General features: G+C 53.8%; 1 long non-coding RNA gene across 1 annotated transcript; it reads left to right on the forward strand.

The window, feature by feature from the left end:
- Positions 1-451: 451 nt before the first annotated feature.
- LOC122241152 lies at positions 452-19,002 on the forward strand. Its single transcript, XR_006221144.1, has 4 exons — positions 452-665; positions 13,846-14,036; positions 14,742-14,886; positions 18,351-19,002. It is a non-coding gene; the product is annotated as an uncharacterized LOC122241152 (long non-coding RNA).
- Positions 19,003-20,048: the final 1,046 nt, after the last annotated feature.

Here is a 20,048-nt window from a genome sequence, read left to right on the forward strand (position 1 = left end):
CTATCCTTGTGAGGTAGTGAGCTCCTCGTCAGTGGATAGACAGCCCAGGATCCTCTGCTATTTTTTTTTTTTTTTAAGAGTTCAGCTTTTTATTGAACAGGTTACGGGAGAGGTGTGGTCCAAAAGACCAAAACGTGTGTCATCACCAGACTCGTCCGATTCTTGTTTCTTTGCTTCCACTTTCTTCTCCGCAGGGGCAGCCCCGGAGGGGGGAGCGGGATCTCCTGCTGGGGTGGCTCCTCCAGCCCCTACCTCGCAGATGAGGCTCCAGATGTTGACATTGGCCAGGGCCTTTGCAAACAAGTTCCTCCAGAAAGGTCCCACATTTACACCCGCTGCTTTAAGGAGGGCATTGGTCTTATCCTCTGTGACTGTGACCTCATCGTTGTGCAGGATGAGGGCTGGGCCTGAGTAGATGCAGGCAGTTGAGCTCTGAGCCGGAGACCTTGGTGCCGGGGAGTGCTGAGTGGGCTCTCCTGGGCGGGTGCTCCTCACTGGTGGATAAAGCGAGGGCCCCACCCCGACGCGACCTTAGCTTCCTTGGAAGGACCGAGCACCTCAGCGGCAGCTGGGAAAAAGGGCCAGGATCCTCTACTGTTAACCCCAGCTGTGTGTCGGGCCTTTTATACATCATCTGATGTGATCTTCAGGCCCCCGTCTTACAGGTGAGGAAACTGATGTTCAGGGAGGTTATGCGACACGTGCCAGGTCATTCCGAACCAGGATTTGGATGCTGGCCTGCCTGGCTTCAGAACCCGCGGCCCCTGGCTCCCCCTCCACACTTCTCTCTATCTCTGCTGAAGATGCGCCCTTCAGGCTGGGCACAAAATGATTAAAGGCCCCACAGCCAAGAGCCACGATCTCCTGGCCACAGGGGCTGCCTTCGACAGGCTGTTGCACCATGTTCCGCGCCGGGGTGGGAAGACGTGGGCCCTCTCTCTCTGCAATCTTTCCCTCCTCTCCTGCACTCATTCTGAGGCCTCATTTTCCTGTCTTCTCCCAGCCTCCCTCTGGCCTCTCTCTGGCCCTGATCCCAGCTCCCACTGGGTTATTCGCCAGGAATTTGGGGGTGGGGTAGGTCTGAGCTCCCCCTCCTACCAGTCACCTCCACTGCTTGGATGTAGGAGGCAGAGCTGATAAGGCTGCCTGGGGAGATAGATGCCGGCTCTGGTCCCCGAGGGCCCTCTGACCCTCTCCCTGCCCTCGACCCCCCCGGAGCAGTCACCAGGAGGAGGCCCGGGTAATTGGTTCCACCCAAGACTCATCCTCAGTGGCGCGAAAGGGAAAGTTATAAATATTTTTACCTATAACTCATGACGAATAAAAATTTAATTACACTGAAAAATTTAAATTTCATAAGAAATAAATATTAATCCTGGAGAGTGACTTCTGTGGGAAGTTAACTTTCAAATGTCGTCAATCTGCAGGTGCCTGGGGTCTGGGGTGGGGGGGAGGAGGAGGCTCCCAGTTCTGGCTCCTGGTTTGGAGTGGGGGTCTCCCCTCCTGAGACTGAGGGTTCAAAGACTCAGATCTCCACCCAGGGAAGAGTCCGCCCTCAGCTCGCTCCCTCTCTCCGACGATAATTGCTTACCTACCACGTCGAGAGATTTTTCTAGGTGCAGCGAAACTGCAGGAAAGGACACACATTGTTCTTGCCCCGTGTCACGTGGAGGCAGACGTTAAATGGATAACCACCAGCTACAGCCCCGTCGGTACCCCTCTGCTGGGCACAAATCCCTGCTTGGTTTTATTATTATTGTTATTTTACTTTTGAAAAATTCAAGGCTAACACACACCTAGAAAGATGCATAACAAACACATAAGCATGCAGGGCAGGGAGGAATGACAGCGTAGGGGAAAGCACGTGGCCCGGGTCAAGGAAGCTAGCGTGGGCTCCCACGCTAGACGCTTGAGGGAGGGAGGGGCCCTGCCTTGAGGACCTTCACGGACCATTTGATGGATGGCTCCGGCTGCCTGGCCAGGGAGAGGGCGATTGGGGGTAAGGTGGCCTAATATTAGTAACAACATCTCAATACGTACTGGCGGTTTATCATGTGCCAGGCGTGATTCTAGGCCCTTGATGGGTATTAGCTCATTTCACCCTGACAGAACCCCACAAGGAGAAAACAGAAACACAGAGAGGTTAATTAACAAGTCCAAAGTCACATAGCTGGTGGAAGGCATGGCCGGGTTACGCTTGAGTCCCCTGGCTTAGAGACTTCTCTGAGTTTCTCTGAAGTGGGACAGCCCAGGTCTTGGCCACAGGTGCCTGGCTTCCAGTGCCCTCTGGAACCTCTACAAATGCGCTCGTGTTTCACATCTGCTGTGTGGCCTCAGTCAAGCCTCTCAGCCTCTCTGAGTTTCAGGTTCCTCTTTCGCGACCCAAGGATTAAAAATCCCCACTCTGTGCCTCCGCAGGTTTGTACGGGGCTGGAAAGTGGTGTTGTAATTCTGGTCACAGTGACAAAGCTGATTCTAGCCGTGAGCCACTCTGGCCCATGTGCTGGTGGGGATACTGCAAGCCACCTCCCTGGGAGGCAGGCCTTATTCCCATCTGATGCTGGGGACACTGACATCTCAGGAGGAGCCTGAGGAGGGCGAGGTGATTAGAGAAGCTGCCTGTGGGCAGTGGTGGGGGTGGTGGGGTATTGTTCCAGGCAAGGGAGTTGAGGGCAGGATTTGGGACCTGCTCCAGGAGGGCTCTGACATGAGCAGAGGCAAGGAGAACGATGTGTGCATGTTGTGTTGGGGGAAGGGGAGGGCGGGCTGGGTTCTGAGCTGCCCACCTCAGCTGCTTCCCCATTCCACAGATGCTAAAGTTGAGGCCACCCTGAGCTGGGGCTACGGAGCTGGGTCTGGGTCTGGGTTGCACCTGGGTAGAGGAGGGGGGCAGTGGGGGTAGGATCTTGGACTTGGGCCTGGCAAGCAAAGTCCTTGGCTCTTGAACCCGAGACCAAGGCCGAAGGGGGTGGCTGGGCCTGGCGCCAGCTTGGGGCGGTGTAGTGGGGCCCTGAGGGCCTTGTCCTGCAGCCGTCAGTGATATGGTGGGCTGGAACCGCCATGGCTCACATGTGAGAGAGCCCAGAGGAGGCTGGGGCCCTGAGTCTAATTTGCCCCTTTATGACCCTCCATGGAGGTAGGTGACAGACACTTCCAGCTCTCCAGGGACTAAACAGACCAGGTCCCCCTTAAGTATTGGGAAATACTCTGAGTCCTTATTTGGCTGGCCCGGGACCCCGAATGGGGGTACTTTAGGTGGGAGGTGGGGAATCCACCCTCTGTGGCAAAAACTCAGGAATGCTTCACCCTTTCCCCCAGGCCCAGACACACGTGTACAGATATTCACATATTCAGACATGGACGTGCACGCTGACACGCGTGTGCACACAGCTGTGTGTGCTCGCGCAGACACGCATACACACGGCTGCTGGTACGCAGGCGCCCACACAACCACAGATAGATTCCCGGGTATCCGTGGATCTCCGAGTGCCCCCTCCCGACAGCGTTCCGCTGATGGAATGCCGTAATATTTTTCTATTAAATGTTGCATTTGTTGTGCCTTTTAGTAGCTCTCCTCATTAAAAATGATATTATCCCCATAAATAAGCCGGCTCCTGAGAAGAGTGCCCGACTCCATTTCTCTTCCTAATTGAGACACTTAGCTTTGATTTGCTCGTTGGCACGTACCGAGCGGATTAATTTTCAATTAATGCTCGTGGGCGGGTGGCTGCAGGCAGCGTGGGCTTGCAGCCCAGTGGCCTGGGAGCAGGGGCAGGTGGGAAGGAGCAGGGGCAGGAGGACCCAGAGAGGGTGTCTTTATGTTTCCTGGCCGTGTGAAAGAGAGCACTGGGGACTCCCTGGAGCTTCGTGGTTTTGTTCTTTGTGGGAGAGTGGGCCCTGGAGGGCCCTCTCTGGTGGGAAGCACCCTCTTCTCTTACTAAGCGCTATGGGCTCAAAGTTTATGTCTCCTCCCACCCATTCCTATGTTGAAGCCCTAACTCCCCATGTGATGGTATTTGGAGATGGGTCCTGCTCATCCTCAGAGACCTACCCCTGGTCATTGACTTTCTAGGCAAATGCTGGGGAGGTGTTAGGGCTCCGAGGGTAAGTGGGTAGACAGGCCAGCTGACCTGGGTTCAAATCCTGGTTCTTCTGGTTAGCTCATGACCCGATCAGGTTATTCTATCTCCCTAGGCCTCAGTTTCCTCTGTAAACAAGGGTGATAATAAGAGTACTTATTTCTTTTTTTTATTAAAAAAATTATTTATTTTTGAGAGAGACAGAAGCAGGGCATGAGCGGGAGAGGGGCAGAGAGAGAGGGAGACACAGAATCTGAAGCAGGCTCCAGGCTCTGAGCTGTCAGCACAGAGCCTGATGCGGGGCTCAAACTCATGATCTGCGAGATCGTGACCCGAGCGGAAGTTGGCTGCTCAACTGACTGAGCCACCGGGGCGCCCCAAGAGTACTTACTTCATAGGGGTTGTTAAAAAAAAAAATTCGACCGAGTAAATATGAGCATCTCATTGGCTCTGTTAAGTGATTCATGAATTAGGAAAGGATTGTTTCAGGCAAGGTCACCTGCACTGAGGTGGAAGAAGGGCAAGGGGTCTCATTAAGTGGATTACTTCATCTTTGGGGGGTGGAGAGGGCCTATGTATGTGGAGATTGGCTCCCTGGTGCTGATCACAAAATTCCCAACTGATTGGTTAAGCCTCACGTTTCTGGGGGAGGCTGAAACCGCGATTATGTTAGATATTAAGCCCCAGGTTTGATGGCTTGGCCTATGTGATGCCATTTTAAGCCTGTGGTTTTCTTTTCCTCTTTTTTTTTTTTTAAATTAAAGATTTTATTTTTAAGCAATCTCTACACCCAACATGGGGCTCGAACTCACAACCCCGAGATCAAGAGTCACATGCTCCACCGACTGAGCCAGCCAGGCGCCCCAAGCCTGTGGCTTTCTTTTCAACAGGGTGTTGTGCCAATTAGATGAGAGAAAACATTTATACTTGGCACTCAAAGTATGGTGTCTAGACTGGAAGCATCGGTATCTCCTGGGTGCTTATTAGAAATGCAGAATCTCAGGCCCCACCCCAGACCCGCTGCCCCGGGGCTCACATTCTGGCTCTGTGGATGCGCAGTGGGTGCCCACTTCAGCTTTGGCACTGGCCTCACGGGTCTCCACCTGTAAACGTGGAGATCAGGACGCCACCTCCCGGAACAGATCGGAGAGCTCAATGAGATTAAGCAGAAGGTAGCTCCGGGAGTTGTGCAAGGTGATTCTGAGATTGCGAAGCTCCAAAAGCATTTTTGCGCATGTTTTATTTACTTTTCCTTTGTCCTTTAATTTAGTCTTCCATCGTTCGCATTTTAAACGTGAGCAATGGAGGCATTTCAAACCAAGTGATGAGTCCAAGCTCATTTGCTGAGTCAGCCGCACAACTGGGTCTGGTCCCAGGACTGGTGGCCGTGAGCAGCGCCAGGCCTCAGGGAGCTCCTAGAGCAGTGGGATCAGGCCACAGCCCCTCCCTCCAGCCACTGAAACCCTCCGGGTGCCTATCTCTCTCTGGATTGTGCTGTTGGCCCGTTTCTCCTTTTTTGTGTGTGTTGGGAGTGGAGGTGGCTGCAGATCGGGGAGGGTGGGTGACAGGAAAGATGGGGCAGCTCTGGGATCTGACGGTTAATTAAAATGTCCTCATGGGTGATCAATCCACAGTCAATGGCTTGAATCCACAATGACCCAGCTTCTTTCTGGCTGAGCACGTGGCCTTCCTGGTGGTGCTGGCAGGAGGCCCTGCTGTCTTCCTCCTGGTCCTTGGAGGCCCGGGACGGGATGTGCTGTCGATGCTGCCTCCAAAATATTCCCATCTTGTTTCCATAATAGCTTCTGTCACTGCTCTTGACAGGCCAGCCATTAAGTCTTTGGCAAAATTGTAAGAATTATTAACATATGAGGTTTTATATTATTTGACAGCTGTCGGCTCCTTTGGAATCCACATCACCCTGTCCCCTCTCTCCCCTCCCATCCTCTCCCTTGGCGTCACCCCTCTTGGCCCAGAAGGATGGGAGGGGCCTCCCAATCACTGGGGAACCAGGGGGAGACAAGCCCATGTCAAACTTCACTCACAATCGCTCCTGTGCATCTGTGGGATGTTCCCTGGGGTCTCGCACACCACATCTCTCGCCCTAACCTGGATCATTCCTCAGCATGGACCCTCCTCATCCACACCCCTGGCTTCGATGGCTTCAGTGACGACTCACCACCCTCTACTTACCTCCCAACTGTGCCCCAGACCCAAGTGCCCATCTGTTTCCCGGACATCTCCCTGACGCTTCAAAGACTCCATCCTGGCTCTGCCTCTTGAGTTTTCCATTTAGGTCCTTCCTCCACCATCCACCTGTCTTCTAGGCCAGAAATCTGAGGGTCACCCCAGTCTCTTCTGCCTCCCACACCCTCACAAGTCTCAGATCTCCAAGCCCTGTCCATTCTGCTTCCTAAAGGCCTCTTGACTCTCCCCTCCCCTCCCTTTGCCCTTGTCTGGGTCTTGGCCTCTGCTCCTGGGCCACCATACCTGCTTCCTCGCTGGTCGGTGCCCAGACCCCTCGGGCTTTCCGGGTAGTGCAAGCCTGCCCTGCTTCCAAAAGCCCGCAGCGTTTCCCTGGAGCCCTCCCTGCTTTTCAGGTCCCCTCTTGGTCGGTTGCTGAGGGGAGTTGCTGCATAAATGCCCCCGCTCCTACCCCTGTGGGTGGGATAATTGAGGTCCAGGGTCTACACAGGTCCGCAAGGTCACTAGAATGAAGCTCCACTGTAGTAACTGGCTTGCTGAAGGCACATGTCTCATCTTCCTCCCTCCCCTGCCTCCCTCCCCAACTCCCCTGCTGGGTTTCTGGGATGCCTCCCAAAGAAACTGCTTGCACTCAAATCCTTGTCTCAGAGTTGGCTTCTAGGGAGCCCAAACCAAGACGGGACTCATGATTTGTCCATCCCGCACACCCCAGGGTGACCCTTGGGCTCTGCACATCTGATTCTTTCTCTCCCTCCTTAGGATTACACGCTGTGGCTTTTATTCCTTCACACTGCTGCAGCGAAAGGAGGTCTTTGGAAACCTGAATGTATACAGCATTTGGGGACTGCTGCTTACGTTTCAAAAGCAGTTGCCACAGGCTTCAGATAGTATGCTTTTTTGGTGCCATCATTAGATAAAGTTATGCTTTTACACAGCTATTAGATAATACAGATATAGGGCCATCAGTGTTAAAGAGAACCACGTTCTCAAATATCAAAGTAACATCACGAAGCTATCCTTACTAACACTTGAGTTGGTTAGCGCAAGAATTAACCAGGTAACGGAGATGGGCAACGTCGGTTCCTCCTAAATGCTAAAAGTGGCATTTCAAATTAGTGTAGGCATGGAGGCAGAGAATTAGTTAATCGTGTGGGAAAAACGCAGACACCTACTTCCTGCAAATTCCCGATAGATAGAAATGTGGAGATAAAAAAAAAATGAAATCATGAGAGATCTAGAGGGAACAAAGACGATCATCTCCAGATGCGGTGGGCCTTCCCAGGGAGACAAGGGAAGAAGCCACAGGCAGGATGGTGAGAACCAGTGGAATGAACAAAGAATCCCGAAGTCAAAAAGCAGACCAGGTGGGAAACTCTACTGGCAGCACGCACTATAGAAGGAAAAGAAGAAATTGAGTAGGGTTTGGTCGACTCAATCTCCATTTTTGTTTGCTCCTGACACGTAGTTTTAAAAAAAAAAAAAAAGTCAGCCAAAGCTGGAACAAATCCTGGAAAGGTGAACCTTTGGCCGTCCGCTCATGAAAGCGCTTACCCTGGCGATCAGGAAGTTCTTCCTGGTGTTCACCCTGCATCCTTCTTGCTTCGGTGGGAGCTTTTCTATGCTTTAGGCCTCAGGGGAGAGGGAGGGCCTTTTCTTGAAGTGACTTCAGATAGTATGTGTGGTTCCCAGGGCGTCCAGGCCAAGAGGCTTCGGGAATTGCCACATGCCTTGCCACATACCAGGTCCGGGAGGTTCCGGCTTCTTAGAGGTTCTCCTGGGTCTTCATCCTGGATCCAGAGCTGGTCTTCCCCTCATGCCGGCTTCCTCCCTGTCCCCATCTCCTTCCGGAGCCCACTGGGATCCTACCCGGAGCTTGTCCCGAGACCCATTCTGAACCGCATCTGGATCCCGGTCTTGGGCCGTCTCTGACCCCCAGCGCACCCATCCGGGGCTGTGGCTGGAGCCCCTATGGCCAGATCCTGTCGGGCTGAGCTGCTGCTCTGAGCCAGGCCGGCTGTGCAGGGAACAGATGGGCTCCCCGTGGACGTGGCAGCGGCACAGAAGTTAATCCACTTTTATCTCGTTATGGTGACAGCCACCCTGTTAAATGGAATGGACTATCGATTCGGGGCTCACTTCCAGCCCGAGGATTTTCCATCACAGGCCTGAGTAGAATAGGAGAAAAGCAACACTTATTAACTCGGATGCCAGTCAGGGGAGCTGGGGGTTGGGGGGAGTAGGGGCTGGGCAGGCGCAGGCGCGAGGGGCGCCGGGGATCGGGGCTCAGACCTGGGGTGTGGGGGAGCCCCTCCTCGCCTCCTCCCTCAAGGAGGACGGGGAGATGAGGGACGGGTGTGTGCATGCACACGTGCAATGCTGATACGTACACGCACGCACGTGCAATACCGACACACATATGCACCCGCCGTGGACACATGCCTGCACACGTACCCATCATCGACACACATATAGTCCAAGTGTTGACACACAGAAATGCACAGTCCTGACTTACATAAATAAACACTCCCTGCCGACACACATATGCACAACCCTGGCACAGGCTTCTGCGATGCTGGTAGATACACATCCATACGCATGCTGACACATATTCTGATACATTCTTTTTTTTTTTTAATTTTTTTTAAACATTTATTTATTTTTGAGACAGAGAGAGACAGACCACAAGCAGGGGAGGGGCAGAGAGAGAGGGAGACACAGAATCCGAAACAGGCTCCAGGCTCCGAGCGGTCAGCACAGAGCCCGACGCGGGGCTCGAACTCACAGACCGCGAGATCATGACCTGAGCTGAAGTCAGCCACTTAACTGACTGAGCCACCCAGGTGCCCCGATACATTCTTTAAAAAAAAAATTTTTTTTTTAACGTTTATTTATTTTTTTGAGAGAGACAGAGACAGAGCTTGAGCGGGGGAGGGGCAGAGAGAGAGGGAGACACAGAATCTGAAGCAGGCTCCAGGCCCTGAGCTGTCAGCCCAGAGCCCGACGCGGGGCTTGAACCCACGAACGGAAGCGAGATCATGACCTGAACGGAAGTCAGTGGCTTAACCAACTGAGCACCCCCCAAGTGCCCCTATACTGATACATTCTTGCTCATGGTGTTGACACACGCCCAACACTGATACACACATAAATGCTGGCTCGCTGACCCACCTTCTACAGACACACCTACTACCAACCAGCAGTCACATCCAAGGGACACATACGTGCCCTGCTAGTAGCCTAATACAGACAGAAACACAGTGGCGGTGCTGGCGTAAATATCGTCTCCCACTGACACACAAATTAACGACGCACATGTACATGACACGTATACACCTATACACAATATTCACACATACACACACTCACACTCATGAGTTCGCTGACGGTTCCCTTTGTTGAGGCCCCTGGTCATTATGGAACACTTTTCCAGCTATTGTTTTGATCAGGTGCTGGGCTGAACGGTAGAGTGAGACCTGGTGCCCGCCCTCAGGCAGCTTTGCCTGGAGCGGGGAGATGTACACACAAACAGACCACACAACACACATAGTAATTACAGCTGCCTCATATATAGTACTTGTATATGGCCCTTACCGTGGTAAGCACTTTACATGTATAAACTTAAAATGTCTACAACAGCCTTTGGAGGTAAGTACTATTATTAGCTTCAGTTTATGAGGGACTTGGGCACAGAGAGGCTAAGTGACATGCCCGAGGTCACACAGCTCTGGAGCAGTAGAGCTGGGATTTGAACTCAGGCCATCAGGCTCTCAAGCATGCGTAACCTATGTGTGTGTATTGTTTCCTTGCATCCGAATCTGACCGGAAAAAAGCCCCCCAAACCGAAACATGGGCCACCCCCATCGTAGACCCAGACCTATCTGCACACAGACACACACCCACGGTACCGTCATGGCCCATTTGGAATGACCCGCACCCACCTCCTGGGGAGGCTGCGTGCAGGGAGGGTGCAGGCCGAGGACCTCACAGTGGCCTGCCTCTGCGGGGAGGGGCAGTTCATGTTGGAAAGGGCCCTGGAGAGGAGGGGTGTGGGGCTGTGGGGTGGCGTGGGGGTGTGCTTTTCCAGCTGTCTTGTCTCCGGTCTGTTGTCCCGGGGCCTCTTCCTCTACCCGTTTCCTAATTCCCTTTGGCTGTTTTATGCAGCTGGGATCTCTCAGGACCAGGGCTGGAGCGGTGTGGGGTGGGGGCGGGGGCGGGGGCGGGGGTGGGGGTGGGGGCGGGGGCGGGAGCGGTGTGGGGTGGGGGCGGGGTCGGGGGTGGGGGTGGGGATGCTGCTAGGCGGCAGAACTGGTTTTCTCAAAGGGGATGGGGAAGGTGAGTCACTAAGCAGGACAGCTGTGAGCTGGGCCTGGAGGCCTTGCTCCTTGGGACATGTTCTGGAAAGGTATTTTGGGCTGCAGCCAAGTGACCAGGGGCCTGGAGCTGCACTGACCACGTGCAGTTCCTGTTTAGGACCGACTACTTTGGTTTGAGCCACCCCTGTGGGCCAGTCCCTTAGTCCTCAGTTTCCTCGTCTGAACCTAAGATTCACATGTTGAAGCCTTCTGGTGTGATGGTATTTGGAGGAGGGGGATTAGGTTCAGATGAGCTCATGAGGCCAGGAGCCCCATGATGGGGTCAGAGCCCTTTGTAAGAGGAGACGCTGTAAGGAGTCTTGCTCTTTTGGTGTCCCCCTCCCCGGTCCCCTCCCCGCATGCAGAGGAGGTCGTGTCAGCACACAGACAGATGGTGGCCGTCTACCAGCCAGGAAGAGGACTGTCCCCAGTACCCCACCATGCTGGCCTCCAGCCACCAGACCTGTGGGAAGATAAATTTCTATTGCTTCAGCCCCCTCAGTCTGTGATATTTTGCTACGGAAGCCTGAGCTGACTATGACAGGGCTTCAGGGAGGTCTGCTGGCGAAGGCTGGTCTGAGGCCGGCACCGAGAGCTGGCTCTCTCAAGGACCACACTGCAGCCGGGGCTTGCCTTGTGTCTCCTTTCTTGCCCAACTGTCCCACCTCAGCCCAGCTGTCCCCCCACCTCAGCCCAGCTGTCCCCCCACCTCAGCCCAGCTGTCCCTCTACCTCAACCCAGCTGTTCCCCTATCTCAGCTCAGCTGTCCCCCCCACTTCAGGCCAGCTGTCCCCTCATCTCGGTCTAGCTGTTCCAACTGCTCTCCCAGTATAGGCCTAGCGATTCCCCAACGTTAGTCAAGATGACCTTCCCAGGTCAACCCAGCTGCTTCCCAACACGAGCTTAGTTGTTCTTTCACATCTGCTGTCTGTTCCCTTAGATCAGTCCAGATGTTTCCCATGTCACCCCGCTGTTGTACCTTATCAGACCAGTGGCTCTGCCCTCCCATCAGGCCAGGTGCCCCACCCCATCTGCTCGGCCGTTCTCCCCCAACATCATCCCAGCTATTTCTCCTCGGGTCAGCCCAACTGTCCCCTTCCACATCTGTCCCCCCACCTTTCCCTCGTCACATCAGCCCAGCCCGTCCCCCTCCCCTCGCCCTCGCATCAACTGGTTCTCTCCTTATATCAGTTCAGTGGTTCTCTTTTCTGGGCACCTTCTCAGGGAGTGGAAGGGATATGTTGAGTTTCCCCAGGGCAGCTTCTCTGGTCTTGCTAGAGGGGTTCCCTACTGGGCTCCAACTTCCCTCACCCCATGGGAAGCAGGGGCATGGCATGAGGTGTCTAATCCTGGGCTCATACCTACTCTTCCATGAGAATGGAAAGGGTGGGGAGAAGGACGTACTTGAGACTGGAAGAAGTAGAATTCATGTATTCCCTACCTCCCCCCCATTGGCAGGAGGGACCCCTACATCATCGCCAACCCCTCCCAGAGACGGGCGGGGTACCTGGCCTTACACCACCTCCAGAGAGTCAGGGGGAACCCCAGGCGTTCCACGGTCACCCCGGCTCCAGATAGGAGAGACACCCCCTCAATCATCCCCTTCCCCAGAGATGAGAACAACCTCTGGAATCATCTTCCCCACCCTAATCTGAACCCCTGGAGGAGAGAAGACAGATCCTGATTAAATATGCAAATTCAAACAGATGGTGGAGCAGTGATGGGCGGGCTGTCAGGGGAGCATGTCACCATGTGATGTGTGTGCCTTTGTGTAAATGTGTGTCTGTGCAATGAGTGTGGAGGACACTGCATGGGGGAGGGGGGAGTCTGGGAGGGCGGCGCCGCCTCTGGCCAATGGGGCTGGATTGCGTGGGGTGGGGATTCCGCGGGAGGGGAAGAGAGTGCAATGACTTTCCACCGTGGGCCAGCCTGGGACCTCCCTGTCTCCAGCTCTCCAGGCCTCTCCAAACCGGGATGCTAATTCCACCAGGTCCAGGCTGGGACGGGAGGGGATTCATTAGTATAATCTGCACCTGTATCTCTGCTCTTGCCATCGGCCAAACAATAAAAGACACAATATTTACACAACTTACTGGGGGAAGCAATATTGGGCCATTGATTTTGTGTCCCTCTGATTTTCACGGTCTAAACCTTAATGGTTTTTAATCATAAAATATTAGCGCCGCAGGGTACTTAGCACCGGCACCTTGCTGGTGAGAGATGGCACCCCGCCTCCTCCCCAGCTCCAAGGAGAGCGTCCCATGGAGGAGGGGCCAATACTTCACACACACACACACACACACACACACACACACACACACACACACACACGCAGGGCAGCGGAGCCTTCAGGAACCTGCTGTGGAATTGGTCCAGGTCCAGGAACAGTCGGGGAGCCCCTGAGAACAGGGCACTCTAGGATCTGTCCCCCCGTTTCTGGAGACAGAGCAGGCTTGAGGAAATCAACGGATTCTCAAAAAGTGGAGATTTGCCTTCATCAAGAGTGTTTAAAATACAATCTTTTATTCTTGCCTTTTCCTTCCCCCAATACACCCTCACCCTCGCTCAGTCTGGGGACTCCTATCCACCCATTAAAATCTCCTAAGTGGAGTGGGACCAGTTTGCATTCATTTCTGTATCTTCAGCTCTTGGCCCAGGGCTCAGTATTGGTTGAATGAATGAATGAATAAGTGAATGTAACTCATTCATTCATTCAATAAATATTTACTGATTATCTACTATGTGTCTGGTCACAGAGATGCCTCTGAGTCGGGGCCTGCCCTCACCATGGCAAATACTATCATGTGGTCCTGGGAGGCCCCAGGTGCTGGGGGGGTGGGCTCAGGAAAGAGAGCCTGGGGAGTGAGACGGAATGCGTTTTTCAGCAGGGGGGTTGACACGCATCAATAAAGTTCAGCCTCCCAACAAAGATGCAGACTCTGAGCCCATCTCAGCCCAGCCCTGTCTTGTCTCGTCAGGGAGGACTTCTAGGTGGGGCTTCCCCGGAGAGTGAGGTTTGACTGTTGTGTGTGATGTGTGCACGTGCACGTGCGTGTGCATGCGTGTGTGAGTGTGCGTATGTGTGCAGGAAGCCCTGCCGGGGAGAAGCCGGTGCAGAGGAAGAGGCGGGTGGGTGTGGTTGTTGCTGTTGTTTATTTTTTCAGAAAGTGAACACACTGTCCACCCCACCCTGCGACTCCCCTCCTCAGTGCCTGCGGGGAAGTCGATAGCAATGGATTAAACAGCGAGGAGAAGGCTGAGAGCACAATTGGAAGAAAGATAAAGATAATGAAAACTAATTCCAACTGCTCCCAGAGAAATCAATTTCATAACTTCGGTGCGTCCCTAAACTTGTTCCTGAGGTGCAGCAGGACGTCTGAGAGCACAGAGCAGGCGCCGGGTATGTGGTGTGAGGACACAATTGTTCATGGATGTGCAGGTGTATGCATGTGGCTTCCTGTGGGTGTGTCCATGTGACTTCATGCACAGGTGTGCATGCTTGCACGTACACCTGTGTGTACTTTGTGTATGCGGGGGCACACGCAAGTGTATGAAGCAGCAATTCCTTTGAGTCTCCGTGGGACACCAGCTCGTGGCCTCACCCGATCCAGTGTGCAAGGGGCAAGAGAGTAGGGTGGCCGAGTGGGCTTAGGCCGCCTCTCCTGCACCCAGATCCTTCCTCTTGCTTGCTGCAGAGGCCTCCTAGCTAGTCCAACTCCCCTATATACATACAGGGAAACTGAGGCCCAGAGAGTGGAGCCTTGCTCTGGTTCACACAGCAAGTAGGAAGCTTAACCGGGTCCAGGATTATTCTGGTCTCCCGGGTTTCCTCTACTCTAGGGACTTCAGTGGCCACTTGGGTGAGGACAGCGAGGGATGGAGGGGGAGGTACATCTGACCTCATATGGCTGGAGCTCCCGTGTGAACAGCCCTTAAGTTACTCACTTATTCTTTGTCCACGAACTGAGCACCTACTGTATGTCAGGCCCTGGGGGTTCTCTAGCTTGGCTGAGGGCTGGGGGTTGGTCACAGGTGCCTCTGGGAGAGGCTGGGTCCTCTGGAGGAGAGGAGTGCCGGATGGTGGCCTCTCTATGCTCCTCACCAGGCAGCCTCTGAAGCAGAGCCCAGGACAGAGCACTCCTAGGAACCATGGGCTGCCAAAGGGTCCACCTTTGGCTCTGTTGGCATCGCTGTCACAGCCAGTGACTTCTCACAGAGACCTCATGGCTCGTCCCTCATGTGACTGCCTGGTGAGTGGGCCAGGCTAGGGCTCCCCTCCCCCCCAGCCCCCACCCTGTGGTGAGCTTGCCAGGGGGAGGGCAAGGGGGAGGACAGGTCTGTTATGTCTCTGGGCTGCCCAGGACCTGGCACAGACCCTGGCACACAGCAGGCGCCCCTCCAGCACAGGACTGGAACATTAGTGAACGTCTGAGATATTGAAGTGAGCCAGAAAAAATGAAGCCAAGAAGACTGTTCACATCCAGGTGTGGGTATCAGTTACTCTACATGAATGGTTCCCTCTACCTGCCTGTCCTCGTGTCCTCGTTAGTAAAATGGAGCATATTATCCACATGGCAGCTGCTGTGAGTCTCGGAGGAGGTGATGTACAACAAGTGTCCAGCACATAGCTTGTGGGTCCACACGTTCTTGTGGGTCCTGGGTTTCCTAGAGGGGTTTGCCCAGTGAGCAAGGAGCCAGGAAATAGCTCATGGCCACATAGATGCCTGGAAGCAGGGGAGTGGATGGGATCTCTTGCAGCGCCTCCAGGGCAAGGAGTCTGGGCACATTTATCCATCCTTCGTGGTGGGCTTGGGAGTGAAGGACCCCTGGGGCTCCCAGGTCAGGCACCAGTTCCTGCAGTTCCCCATATTACCTCTAGATGGCAGCATTGGCGAGCAGGAGCCGAGTGGGAGAGGACGGGAGGGGGCTGGGCCAGGCGGGATGGGCTAAGGCAGGCTACCCGGCTCTCCAGTCCCCAGGTCCCCGCACCTCCCCACTGTCTGTGAGCAGAACACGGAGGGGGGCGGGGTAGGGGAGGCGAGCTCTTGAGAATTCTTGGACTGGGGAGGAAGACTTGTCCCTTCTCTTCTTGAGACAGCCCCTCTGGGAGTTAAAGATTTCCAGCTCTGGGGTCTGGGCATCCAGGCAGGACAGGAATGGCTGCAACCTCTTTTCTCAAAGATCCTTCTACCCTTAGGAGTGGGGCCTTCAGAGGTGTAGGTGGGAGGAGGTCTCTGGCAGAAGGGCAGGGGGCACCCATGCAAGCGGGAGATGCCTAGCAGCTCCCGCATGTGCCATAATGGGACCAGGGCTGAGCGCTGGAAACCCATCCTTTCTGCCCCGCGTTTCTTGGCGTCCCCTCCTCACTCTCTCCCTTTACCCAGGAAGCCTGCGAGGAGCAGATGGGAACTGTCAGCAGCTCATTAGGGTTACAGATGGGGAGCTGGGAGTGAAAGAGGGAGGAAGGGAGTTGGAGGGGTAGACTTGTTGGCCAGGCCCCTTGCGGAGCCCCAGGCCTGGCCCGGCAGGGGTGGCCATGGCCCCATATTCCCTTCTCAGCCCCTCCCAGCCCCAGGGGAAGTCCGGGGGTTCTCCAGGCAGCTGTATCTGGAAGTAACATGGATGTGAGGGTGGGGGCTGAGGAGCCGCAGGCCTCCTGGCCTGGAGAGAGCTGGATGGAAGTGTCCCTCCTCACTCCTGCCATCCCACCATGTCTCTGGACTTCCCAGGGTTGGGGGCCGGAGGCACCCCCAGATCACAGGGGAGAGGGGACCAAGGGCCATCCTCAGCCAGTGGGTGCTCTGGGGAGACAGCAGTGGGTGAGTCTAGACTATGGGGCTCTGAGTTGCTTGTGAGCTCCAGTATGCTGGGGTGGGGGGCAATTACTTAAAGATAGAGAACGTTCAAGGGATAGGTGCCACCAGCATCTTGACCATGAACAGTGAAGCGCCTGGGCAGTGGGTAGCAGCCAGGGCCAGGACCCAGAAGGTCCGGGTATGGGCATCTGTCTGGTCTGCTCCTGATTCCTGGTGGCCCTTTCTCTCAGCCTTAATTTCACCATTTGGTAAATAACAACAACAACAACAACAATAAATAATGGCTCCCGTTCACTCACACAGGACACAGGACACAGGACACAGCATTTTACATATATTATTTTATTTAATACTCCTAACCAGCCTATAGATACTTGGAGGGGGCAAATGACTTGACCAAGGTAATACACAAAGAAGCAAGAACTCAGACCAGGGGGCACTAGCTCTTTCCCCATGTCTTCCAGGAGGCTTAGGAGTGGGTGACTGAGGAGGGGGGAGGTCAATTTAAGGTTCCACATTTAGCCAACAGAAGTACAGGATGCCCGATGACATTTAAATATGAAATAAATTTCTAAGTGTGAGTATACTCCATGCAAAATTTGGGACATACCTATACTTCAAAATTATTTGTTGTTTATCTGGCAACCCTGGTCAATATAATGCATTTTATTGTGCACTTACTAACTGCCAGGCAGTGAAAGTCCGGGTGGAAGAGAGCAGAGGTCTATGTGGGTCATGCCCAGGTTTTACTCACTGCTAGGGATGCCTCTTTGGGCTCTGTTTCCTCGTCTATAAAATGAAGAAGAACCCCTTCCTCCTTCCTCCGAAGGATGACGGGAGCATCCAGTGCCTCAAGGGATGTGGGTGGCTTTGCAGAATCCAGAGAACTTTGCTAAGATGAGCCCTGGTCTGGTTCGTAGTGGATGCCAGCCTGTCCCCAGGCCCCTCCCCATCTCCCGGGCATCCGTCAGTGAGCCCCCCTGCCCACCTCCATCCATAGTTCTACAGATGCCGATGAGGAGGGGGCTGCGTCTACGATAGAGCCTAGCAGTGCTTCTCAGGAAATCGGTGGTCTCTTAACCTCTTGGGGAGGTGCCCTGGCCAGCAATGGGCCTGAAGGGCCTGTGTCTGCACCGCAATGCCACCATTGTCTCGCCCGGGAAGCATCTGGCCCCTCAGAGTCTCAGTTTCCTCATCTGTGGTGGGGGAAGAAAGGATCTCCATCTCACAGGTCAGGGGGAGAGTGCAAAGAAATGGCAGAGTGTGGATGCCCAGGACGTGCTGGCTCTGCCCCACTGCTGGCTGTGTCTTGTGGCCAGGGACACACATCATGTCACTGCCCTGGCCAGTTCACTTAGAAAGACCACATCATGACGATCGTCTGCCATAGGTGGATGGTTGGGTGGATAGCCGTGGTTTCCCAGTGGCCTGGGCTGAGATTTGTATGCTGCTGTAAGGGACAGGGACACTCGGATGTGCTGTCACCGGCACCTTGGCACATGGAGTCACACACGCAGACACACACATTCTGTCAGCACACTCACACTTGGCACACCCACACAGATAGGGGGCTTCTCGATTCATCTCCTCTCCACTGTTTGCCTGGGGTTCTCCCTTTGGTCTGTGCACCGTGCTTCCTGGGCACCCACTGCACACCCACCCTGCCTGTCCTGGGATCCTGGTGCCACAGGCTGGGTTACAGGCTTGCATGGGACCACTTGAATTTGGTCTCCAAATTCACTTACACCCGTGGCACTCATTGTGCAACTTAAGTAATCAGTAAACCAAAATATTGTGAATGCACAAAAAGTTGATTGTAGAAAAAATGGAAGTTTTCAGAAAGACTCTATCAAGGTGAATTGCTAAAAAAAAAAAAAAAAAATTTGCCGTCCCATTAGGTGCGGATAAGCAACTGTAAGATAAGATCGGAAACGAAATTGTAAAAATCTAGAAGATTCAGCACTCACATCACTTCACAAGTGTCTTTTACGCTCATGTGCCACTTTAGAGAAATCGAAATTGGAAATTGAGGATGATGTGTTGGGGGTTTAGTTTACCCAACAAATATGACGCCTCTCCCATCAGCAGACCCACAGGCAAAGGCAAGACTTTGGTCCTGCGCTAAAGAGAACGAAAAAGGCAAAAAACTTACATGCCGTGAGTTGAAATAAAACGTTGGAGCTCCGAAGGTGAGTATTTTTAAAATGATTTCCCCCAGAACCATTGTTTTTGGATTAACCCACCACCCCAAACGAATGGTCTTAGTTTAATCGGAAGGCTTGTATAAAAGGACACGTCTGGACACGTTCACTGCCATACGCCCTTCTAAGCAAATCCACGTGTACACACCCCAACCCCTGCACACGCACACATCCTCGCACACACGCAGATATGCAAAGGCACGTACACTCAGCCAAACAGTATACTTGCGCACAGACCCATGTGTGCACACGCTCTCACACCCCCAGGCTCCAGTGGACACACGGATGCTCACACATAGTCACAGGCACACTCCCTCAGTTGGTAGCTCACGCACACCTGGGCACACGTGTGCATACATACGCAAGCTGAACATTTTTTTTTTTTTTCCTTTTGCAGAACGGTCAAGGCAATAAGCAGAGGTTGGTTTTTTAATCAGAAATTCACACTTGTGAGTTTTTCTCCACTTGGCCCAGTGGGAGGTTGTGGAGGAAGGTGGAGGGAGCGTGGGGAGGGAACTGGTGGGAGGAGGCAGGCCTCCAGGCTAGATTCTTTAAGCTGGCACCCGGCTGGGGAGACATGTGGCCATGCAGGTGAGCTAGACTCCAGCTGCATTATCCAGTGCCCTGCTCCGCTTTTATGTAAAATATAGCCAGGACCACCTCAGAAGGTGGCCCTTCTGGAGCTCCAGGAGGGAGGTGGGGGCAGCGACTCCAAATGAAAAAGGGCAGTGGGCTTCCTGGGGATCTAGGGCTGGAAAGGTCTGTTTAGTCCAGGTTGTTGCCAGAGGTAGGGACATTCCACTGGGGAGTTCTCTGGTCTGGGGCTTCCCCAAGCTGGCCTCAGGGGCACCACCTCAGACCTCCTGCATCTCTGGGAGTCGGGCTAAAGAATCTGCATTTTAAAAGTTCCTTAGGTAATTCTGCTGAGCAGTAAGGTTTGGAACCAACCCCTGATGGGAGCATATCCGGCTGCAGTAGAAAGACTTCCCTCTGGAGACCCCCAGGGACACACTATCTCCTGGTACCTTCGGAATCCTGTGTGATCTTGGCCAGGAGTGGGGAGATTTCTACGACAGGGTAGAGTGTCCCCGAACTCTGGGAGCTGGAAGGAAACTCATGCATGGGCCTTCTATTTTCATAAAAGGGGATACAGAGAACCAGAGGAAAAAGGACTTGCCTAAGGCCATTCAGGGAATCAGTGGATTGGTGGGATTTGAACCTGGGCCATCTGGTTCCAAAGCTCATTTTGTGTATCAGTCAGCATAGGCCAGGCTGTGCTGCCATAACAAATAACGCCCAAGTCTCCGTGGCTAAAAAAAACAAAAACAAAGACCAGACTTCTCATTTCTGCTATATGTCCAGCAAGGGTCAACAGAGCCTCTCTTCATCATCACT

This window comes from Panthera tigris, chromosome C1, assembly GCF_018350195.1.
Source record: "Panthera tigris isolate Pti1 chromosome C1, P.tigris_Pti1_mat1.1, whole genome shotgun sequence".
NCBI classification, from domain to species: domain Eukaryota; kingdom Metazoa; phylum Chordata; class Mammalia; order Carnivora; family Felidae; genus Panthera; species Panthera tigris.